Raw genomic sequence first — 10,402 nt, 5'->3', positions numbered from 1 at the left:
AGTATCATAAAAATTGAATAGTAAAGAAAGTACACACCACCATAATATATATTTGAAAATCTTACATGATTGTTGTATTACATGTTTCAAAAGTCAAACACAATATGATGCTCCAAAAGATGTTACTAATGCCAGAGCATTAGTCCCCAAAAGTAGTTGCTAACCTGGTGTTTAGCGATTTCCTAAGAATACAAGTTATTTCAAAGAAAAAGTGTCAACAATTAAATTGGCGAGTTCATAAGTAGATATTTTTGTAAATGTATGCTATTCGAAAGTTCACGTTTGTTTTCCAAAAAATTCAATATTTTCTTATAAAATGAGTTATGAATCGTTGTTTGTATAAAATTAATGTATTGAACCAGGAAAAACCTATATTTTCCTAAAAGTGAGAAGCAGTCTTAAATGCCCAAGACTGTAACTTGTAAGTAAATATGTCATACTTAAAATGATGATGTATACTTTTATTAGTAAACAAAACTATAGGAAGCTTGTATTTTCACGTAAAAATAATTGTAATGTTACTTTTCCTGTAAAAACATAATACCATAATAATTGTCTATCCTGTGAGTTTTCATAACCGTACTATGATGGATTTGCCTGTAGCGACGTTCTTCTGGCATCAAAATGTTATGACACTTGTCACCACTACTAGAAAACAGCCCTTTAATGACGCGCAAACAATGACACTTGCTGATAGAGGATGTGTATATGTGTGTGCCCTAAAAAATAATGTCAATTTTGCAAAATTTGAAGGATAGAAGACACGAATTTGTGCGTGCCCTAAAATTAGTGTCAAAAAAGAAAAAAAGGAAAGGTGGAGGGCGCCTTTCATAAAATGTGCCTCGTCTAAATGTGTCCATTTATAACATTTTAATGAAACATGCGTTTTTAATGCTGGATTTCACCCGCCTATTGAATCCCAAAAATTAAACCCCCCGCCTCTTCCAATTAGGAAGAAAAAGCCCTAGGGCCTTCGTCTTCTTCTTCTTTATAGTTATCAGTCAAAAATTAAGCAACATTCTCTTCCATTTTGATTTAGATCGATACCTCACTACAATGTTGGGTATGAGTTTTTGGATAACGCTTCTTATGTTTCTGATGATGTATCAGTTAGTCGGCAACAAGAAAAATAGAAGATAAAAGAAGAAGAAGAAGAAGATGAAAAGAGAAGATGAGATCTGAGGCTCAATTGAAGAAAAAAATATGAGCGCTTCTACGTGGGTTTGCTCTAGCCGCCCATTCTTTTAACTTATACTGGATCACCACCTCAATTAGTTGCCTAAAGGTCAGCCACTCTCTCTTTTCCAACCCCGTTCTGTTTTCTGCCCACATCTTGCTTCGTCTTGCGGCCACATATCACCGCCTTATGTTTCACTTGTATCTTTAATTTTCTTTATATTATCGACTAATCCCATTTTCTCCAAACACAGTCTATGGTCTCGCATCTTCTAATTGTATGCTAGGGACAGAGGTCTAGGATAGCTAACGTTCCTCCATCATACCTGAGAGGATGATGCTTTCATGGAACACATCTTACACCTGCTTCTCTCTTTTCTGCCTCAATGGGATGAATCTCCTTCTCCTTCCTTCATATGTGAATTAAAAAAAAATATGATTTTTGTTTTGGCTAGGGACACATGTCGTTGTCGCAATTTAGGCTAATTGGTCAGCGGAGTCTAGGTTAGCGAGTAACACATGTACGATGATCTTTGGGTTTCTTTCTTTCCCTTATCCTACAAACTAATATGTTTTTTCTATTTTCTTAATTAGGGGAACCTTGATTATTACCCTAATGATCGATCATAGAAAGAGGTTGTCATCTATGGTGTTATTAGTTGTCTCAATAAGCCCTAGGTTCGATAATGATGGCATGTGTTCTAACGACATGGTACACCTGAATCTAACTTCCCCTGTTTAACTCAAACTTTCAGTTGTGATATAGAATGCTTGAAATTTTTTTGTTTGTCTGTGATATAGAAGCAACAAGCTGGTAGTAGTGGTACTACTAATCAATCTTATATGCCAAGCTATGGAATTAACACATAATCATACCAAACTGCTCCATCAAATCAGGTAAACCTTCTAGAGTCTTTTCTATAGTTTTAATCATGAGAAATATTACTTATTGTGTCATGTTAACTTTGTGATCCGGTAGTTCACTGGTCAATATGTTGTTAATGGACTGGGTCGAGTTGACAAAATGGTGTTGGATTATTTGCTACTTCCAGCCAATTTGTAAGTTGTTTAGTTTGGTTTGGTTTATTTTAGTTTTATTATGTGAAATTCCAATTCTTTAGAAGTTGTTTGTATATTTCAGATCAATTCATTACAATAGCTCTCTTCTACTTAATTTATTTCGGACTTTAGAGGAATCGGAGGTTTACAATAGTTAAGACATGTAGCTTAAAAATGGAAATGACGAAAGTCTGTTTTAAAATCTTCCCTAGGCTGAATTTCATCTATTGGTTCAATAAGGAGTAATTGACCTCTTTCTTGGTTTTTCATAAGAGCTTTATAAGAAAAGTAGGTTCTTGGATAACTCATTGAATCTCTATTGGCATTCCTGACATCAGTTTAACAAGGAATGAAGTTATGAACTATAATGTAATTGAGTTGCATTTTCTAGTTTATTACAGTCAACTAGTGCATATGTTTGAGCTATTTTATATTGTTTTGATTATGGTCTTTCTGTAGAAGAAATTGCTAGGCAATTAGGCCTTTCTTTAGATAAGATTCGGTAATCTTGTGTTTCTTTTATATGTCTAATGATGATGATTAAAGAATATATTTTGATGGTTTTGAAATTTTAACAGGGGGGTGATTGAAGGGATGGTAATTAAGGGGCTGATTTACACATCGATCGATGAAAATCACTTCAAGTCCACTGGCAATGCGTGATTCCGATTCCGATTCCGATTCTGGGACTGTTTTCAAGTATGGAATAGGTTGATAGTTTTGGTTTCTAAAGTTTCCCTTTGTTTCTTGTTTGCTCTTTTTGAACCATGCTGCTAGTTAAACTTAGTTTATCTGGTTTTGCTTTTACCTATAAGATAATTGCTTTTAAGAGTTCACTTTTATTATCCTCAAATGATCCATCCTTTTATTCGCCTTTGGAGAGTAAATAGTTAATGATATAGATGTAATTCTAAAGATGAATCTCTATCTGTTTATCGTGTTTTAAACATATAATGTCAATTAATACTTAATGATCTATCATTTTGAGAAATGGTCGGCTGGGGATTAATTGACATCTCTCAGCTATGAAGTCGTTGACAATCTCTGTGAAATTAAAGGGTAATATTGTAATTATTCAATTATCTCTTGTTCTTTTCATAATCAGTTGTTTTTTATTTTGTGTAGCTGTTGTTAGGGGACTACCATCATATGCTTCATGGATGGCTCTCACGGTAACAAGAATTAGTTAGAAACAAGTAAGTTGCTAGAAGAACTTATACTTCTCATTTCATTTTCATATCGATAATCTGTGGATGAATTGTGTAAATATAAATATAAAACATAATAAAGTTGAATTTCTTCATAGTTTGATTGGAATTTTTCCAAGTTTAGATGTGTACTATATTTAGAGGGAGCTTGGAACATCATCTTCTTAGAAGTAAGTTTTCGCCATTTTTGATCCAATTGTGAAATTTTTGAAATTGTGCATGTATTTTACCAGCTACTCTTCACCATGGAATTTTTCCAATTATGTTGTTTGTAACTGTATGCAGGTTGTTGCTTGTCCATGTTCATTGGGTTTAGCAACACCAACTGTTGTGCTGGTAAACCCTTTTGTCCAATAAGAAAAAACAGTTCATTAGATTGGTGGCTGGGTATTAATTTGTATTCCTTAGGTATTGATGTCAAAAAAAATTATGTTAACATTATCTAACATTTCTTCTTATTACAATATTAAAAAAAAATATTGAATCTATGTTGTTTTGGTTGTTAGCTCGATAGAAAATTTTAGCCATAAATTGATAAAGATGATGATGATGGTTGTTAGGTTGAGAGAGAATTGCAGCCATGGATTCCAACTGTATGTATCTCATGTGAAGCGTGCTTTTGTTAGAACTATTAATCTCATGGATTTCAAGTTTTTCATATTTCTTGTATGTAGTTAGTTTTTAAATTTTTGTTACAAATTCTATTGATTTGTTTTATCTTTCCATGGAACGATTATTTGTATGACATTAAATTTTATGCAATGGATTGTATTTTTTGCATACAATAAATAAAAATTTAGTTTGAAAATTAGTAAATCTACAAATAATATTTTTTTAAAACATTTAAAATTACATTACGCAAAAATGCGTTCAATCTTCATTTATGACATGGCCTTTCTTGACGGCGACTTTAATGATACGCAACGTGTGTCGTAAATGCGTGTCGTAAATGCGTGTCGTAAATAGACGACATGCAAAAGTGTGTCGTCTCTCGTTATGATAGGGCCTTTCTTAACACGCATTAGCGCGTCGTCTGAGCGTTTTACGACACGCATTGCTCGTTGTAAAAGGCGGTTTTTCTAGTGCTGCACCCTTAACCTGCCAGTCTGGCTGTAGCTAACAGTTAGGGTGCGGGATCATCAGTCCCGTATAGATCTATACACACTTATCACATTCTCCGGACAGAGACTCTGGTTATAAAACAAGGCTTTCTTGTATACCTTGATAGGTAGGATGAAGATGAATGACTCCCATACTCTCAATTAAGTCACATATTTTTGAAAGGTATATGTTTATGTCCGAAATGATTACCCTTTTTACCAAGTTGATAAAGGCATAATAAGGATATGTATTTTCTTATCTATACGTAATGTTATAGTTGAAATGGTTACCCTGGCCATGATATGATATGCAAACATATAATTAAAGCATGTTATTATTTATAAACATATTTCAACCCGAGAGGGTAAAGTGATGTTGTAAGATGTTTTGCATGCCAACATTTTCGTATGATGGTTAATACAACAATATGAAAAGTATAGGAAAAGATTGATGTTTTCACACGATTTTAACCGTGTGTTTACTTGTATCCCCCCCCCCCCTTAAAAGAGTTTAAAAACATTTAAAAGCCTTTTAAAGTGTAGTGATAGGGGTATGAACTCACTTGGTAAAAGTGAAGGTTTGATGAAAACGATACTTTGCTCGGGCAGCACTTCGACCAGAAAGAAGACGATTTCTCGGAAATCTCGGGGCTTCGAACTTCCGTCAGAGCTTGGATATGAAATCGGGATGTCGAGGTAGTCTCGAGAGGGTAGAAGTACGAAATATGGGAGAGAAAGTAGTGAACTAGCAACCAAAACTCGGAGCCCTCGCAACATATTTTTAAGGGCTGGAAGATGCCTCGAACGCGGGGCGTTCTGGAGCGCAAGGCTCTTCCTCATACGCAGCGCGTTCGTGAGCTCTTGTACCTCACTGCTTACGAACCTCGAACTTGACGAGCAAAGGGACAGGTTCTGGAGTACGAACGCGGGGCGTTCCCTTTGGGCCAGCCTCGAAGTTTGTGCCCCGATCTTTAAAAATCTGTAACCACGTACGAGTTCTTTTTTTGACATTCTTTATATCCACGCGTAGGTGAGAATATACTCTACAACTCTCGTTTAGATTTCGTCAGCTAATTGTGAATTTATTTTTAATATTATGTTTTTAAGAAGACGGGACTGGAAAAGTCCGTTAAAAATCCATAACTTCTTCATTCGAGGTCCGTTTTCGTCTGCCTTTTTTCCGTTGTAATACTATTGTTGAGATCTTTGATTCTCGTTTAGGTTGCGTTGGCTAAAAGTCGCTCGATCTCTATTTCGAGTTCTTAGCTGTCCACTACTATATCCGAAACTTAGAAAAATCTCAACTTCGTCATACGAAGTCAGATTTGGACGTTCTTTTTATGTACGCTTATGGTTTAATGATATCTATGACTTTCATTTAGAAACTTAAGGCTAAAAAGTATTTTACTGAAATTTCGCGTTTTATGCTTAACAATGTTTTACCGGTTTTGTTGGGGATCTTCGATAGGTCATAACTTCTTCGTTATAAATCGAATTTTAGTGTTCTTTATATTTTTGAAAACCTTGTTGCGATATCTACCACTTAGTACTTTCGAATTGAGATTTTTGAACATTTCATTTTTGGAAGCTATTTTTATTATCAAAAGTAGGTTACAATGTTTGACTTTAAGTCATTACATTGACTAGAAATATCGGGTTGTTACATCATCCCCCCATTAGAGAGAATTTCGTCGTGAAATTCGCATTTCAACTAGCATATCAGTGATTGAGGAAAGGTGAGTGTACTTATGTTCCATTTGATCTTCTTGTTCTCTAGTGGATCCAGATCCTAGCATGGGTGTTCCAGCAGGCGTTCATTATTCCGTTTGTTGTTTTCATTGGTAGAGGTCGTATGGATTTGGGTTTATTTCTCTATGTTCATCTAAATGTTAGCATTGATCACTAGTGATACATGTCAGCTTTGTCTTGGAGTTCATGGTTGAATTCATACCTGGTCCGTCATTCATCGCCTTGTGTATACAAGTCGCATACACACTTTGTAGTAATAGGTTAACCGTATTCATTCCTAGCCTCTACGTTTGAACTTGACTCATTGTATGCGTGCTTATTCCAAAGTGGTCTGTGAGGAATACTTCGGGTAGATTGCAAAAGATATAGTACTCCTTAAATGAGTACTTCGGGATTTTGAAACAAGAGACGATTTGGGAGTTTGAATCAGGTTTGTCGTTATAGATTGGAAGAGTTTCATCAGCCGGCGGTTAGCGCGAAGGGTCATTATGTAGCACATGGAGCTGATATAGTGAGGACCAAGCCAATCCATGTCGAATGACGATGTCGTAACTTCCCACCGTAGCAGGAGTTAAGTCGATTAGGAAAAAGCGTTCGTTAGCGGGTGGTGCATTCTATGTATATGTTTTCAGTGCTTTTAGTTTATCCTTGTTATTACTACTGCGAACTTTGTACTTTGTTTAGCGATTACTAATAGATGGGTGTTTCTATAATTGAAAATGATGAAAGTTCATAATATAATCCCTACGGTAAGCAGTTAAGCTTCATATAACCAATCGTTGTTCACAAGGGTTCCAGAATAGTCTCTCCTGCGGTGATCATCAGTATTTCTTCCATCTTCACCAGAGTTTCTTGTTATTGGACAATCCCTCTGGAAGTGTTCAGTTTCACCACATTTGTAACAGCCAGGGATCTGACAGGTTGTTTGTGCCGGTGCTCTACAGAAACGAGTAGTGTGTCCTTTCCTATTACAGTTCCTGCAACGTATCTTCCGAAAAGCTCATGTCTGATGAAAGTTAAACTTATTACATTTCGGAAGGTTTCCAGTATACCGACTAGTAGGTGCTGGAATGGTAGGTGTTATGGCAGTATGAACAACAACTTTTTGTTGTCCTTTCGAGGTCTCTTATGTTGGTTGTCTCTCTTTCTTACTCCACGACTTTCGCTTATAGTCGTCCCTTTCTGTTAGCTCAGGAGTGGGAGTAAGGATCGTTGCATCTTGTTGTCTTTTGGTAGACCCTTGATTCGAACTGCCCCTTTTTCATTCCAGAACTTTTGTTTCGTGTTACTAGGTTTGTGGTTTAGAGTATCCTTACAGGTAGACACTCGTTGGTTTCCTCGGTTGTCACAACAATTTGAATTTTTGACATCGTTACCATTTTTACTAGCGTTACTTGCGTTGAGATGTGCCATGATGACTGTCACGGCAGCTATGACCACAACTTGAAAAGTAGTTAAGTCTATATGCAGGAGTGGTGTTTCGTTAGTTGGTCAGTTATTTCCATGTGAAGAAATGATTCTGTTACATGATGTGAAACGAGTTGGTTAGATAACTATGATCGTTGTTAGTTGGATTCTATAAGTATAATTTCCTCATCCTGTTATTCGGTTTCTAATGTTTTGACTTACATCCTTATGATGTATTTATGAATGAGGGTTGAAATAGGTATCATATTTAAGTTAAGTTTTAGCAGATTAGGGTATAGATGTTGAAATCTTAAGTCGATCTAGTTTCATGGGTTTTGGAAGAGGGTACCTCTCTAACTATTTCTAGTTATGAAGAAGGATGTGATATACCTATCTCATAGCGTGAGTAATTTAATGATGTGATATACCTATCCACACCATGCATGTTTCACGAGTGGTTTCCTCTGTTCTCTGTCCTACTTTTGGTGGTAATGATTTGTTATCTCCTAGTATCTATATAGGGTGTCCTTTATTTTACTCATGCATGTTGAATATCCGTCATTGTTTTGATTGCCCTAGTTGAAGTTGTAGAGATTTGTTATCCTATGGTAACTATCTCTTTCCAGCTATAGGGTTAAAGATGAAACGTTGGTAAGACTTCGACGGTGTGGTCGAATTCAATAACATTGAACTACAATAGATTAGATCAAAAAGGATAGTGTAGTGAGTTGCTATAAAAGTTTATGACATGAACAGTTTAGATAACCAAAGTATGAATTGACGTTGATGATCTTTAAAGGAAACAAGAGGTCTGTTACAATAGTCGGTATATGAGTTACGTGGAATTCAGAAATTTTGAACTTGGAGCAGGTCTAACATCAAACCAGTAATGAGAAAGTTTTGACAAAACTAAGACCTAACAAATTGAAAGTTCAAGGTCTTAACATAAGTAGGAAGTTAATACTACAGTCAATACAAAGACCTAAATTATATCCATAAGACAGAGTAGAGTAGACTCTACTCTCGAGAGGAGTTGTTCTGGTTGGTACTTGATTTAACCCTGGATTCAGCCAGTTGTTGGTTCATTTCCCATATACATCTCTGCAGTGCCACCTAGTTCCGATGAAGATCCCTAACTTTAGATCGACATACATTCAGATTCACCTATAGGGCGTCAGTATGAGACCTTTCATAGTCCTGATCATCGGTTAGATGACGAAGACGAACTGTGTTGACTCCAAAGTTAGCACGAATCTCCATGACTTGGACAAAGTTTGCTCTTCCCTACTCACTATTGTGAGTAGCACGACGAACCATAATAGGAAGGACTATGTCTGCTGAGCCTGCGTCATTCAGATTGTAGAAGCTTTGGTCTCCGTTGTATGGAAGTGGTTGTCCCTGTTCGTGGATCCACTTGCCCAAGTTCACCTCTCACAGTGGTTTCGGGCCTTGAAAAGCCGGACGAGGGTTAGGATTTTGAGCAACTTGGGGTGGATTATAGATCTCCGGTCCCGATTCCGAGTCTTCTTGGACTTCTTCCTCTTACTCTTCATCAGCCGGCGGTTAGCCTTAAGTTTCTAAATGAAAGTCATAGATATCTATGACTTTCATTTAGTCTCTCCTGCGGTGATCATCAGTATTTCTTCCATCTTCACCAGAGTTTCTTGTTATTGGACAATCCCTCTGGAAGTGTTCAGTTTCACCACATTTGTAACAGCCAGGGATCTGACAGGTTGTTTGTGCCGGTGCTCTACAGAAACGAGTAGTGTGTCCTTTCCTATTACAGTTCCTGCAACGTATCTTCCGAAAAGCTCATGTCTGATGAAAGTTAAACTTATTACATTTCGGAAGGTTTCCAGTATACCGACTAGTAGGTGCTGGAATGGTAGGTGTTATGGCAGTATGAACAACAACTTTTTGTTGTCCTTTCGAGGTCTCTTATGTTGGTTGTCTCTCTTTCTTACTCCACGACTTTCGCTTATAGTCGTCCCTTTCTGTTAGCTCAGGAGTGGGAGTAAGGATCGTTGCATCTTGTTGTCTTTTGGTAGACCCTTGATTCGAACTGTCCCTTTTTCATTCCAGAACTTTTGTTTCGTGTTACTAGGTTTGTGGTTTAGAGTATCCTTACAGGTAGACACTCGTTGGTTTCCTCGGTTGTCACAACAATTTGAATTTTTGACATCGTTACCATTTTTACTAGCGTTACTTGCGTTGAGATGTGCCATGATGACTGTCACGGCAGCTATGACCACAACTTGAAAAGTAGTTAAGTCTATATGCAGGAGTGGTGTTTCGTTAGTTGGTCAGTTATTTCCATGTGAAGAAATGATTCTGTTACATGATGTGAAACGAGTTGGTTAGATAACTATGATCGTTGTTAGTTGGATTCTATAAGTATAATTTCCTCATCCTGTTATTCGGTTTCTAATGTTTTGACTTACATCCTTATGATGTATTTATGAATGAGGGTTGAAATAGGTATCATATTTAAGTTAAGTTTTAGCAGATTAGGGTATAGATGTTGAAATCTTAAGTCGATCTAGTTTCATGGGTTTTGGAAGAGGGTACCTCTCTAACTATTTCTAGTTATGAAGAAGGATGTGATATACCTATCTCATAGCGTGAGTAATTTAATGATGTGATATACCTATCCACACCATGCATGTTTCACGAGTGGTTTCCTCTGTTCTCTGTCCTACTTTT

Source organism: Lactuca sativa, chromosome 8 (genome assembly GCF_002870075.4).
Source record: "Lactuca sativa cultivar Salinas chromosome 8, Lsat_Salinas_v11, whole genome shotgun sequence".
NCBI lineage: Eukaryota > Viridiplantae > Streptophyta > Magnoliopsida > Asterales > Asteraceae > Lactuca > Lactuca sativa.
This window is presented reverse-complemented; position numbering follows the sequence as displayed.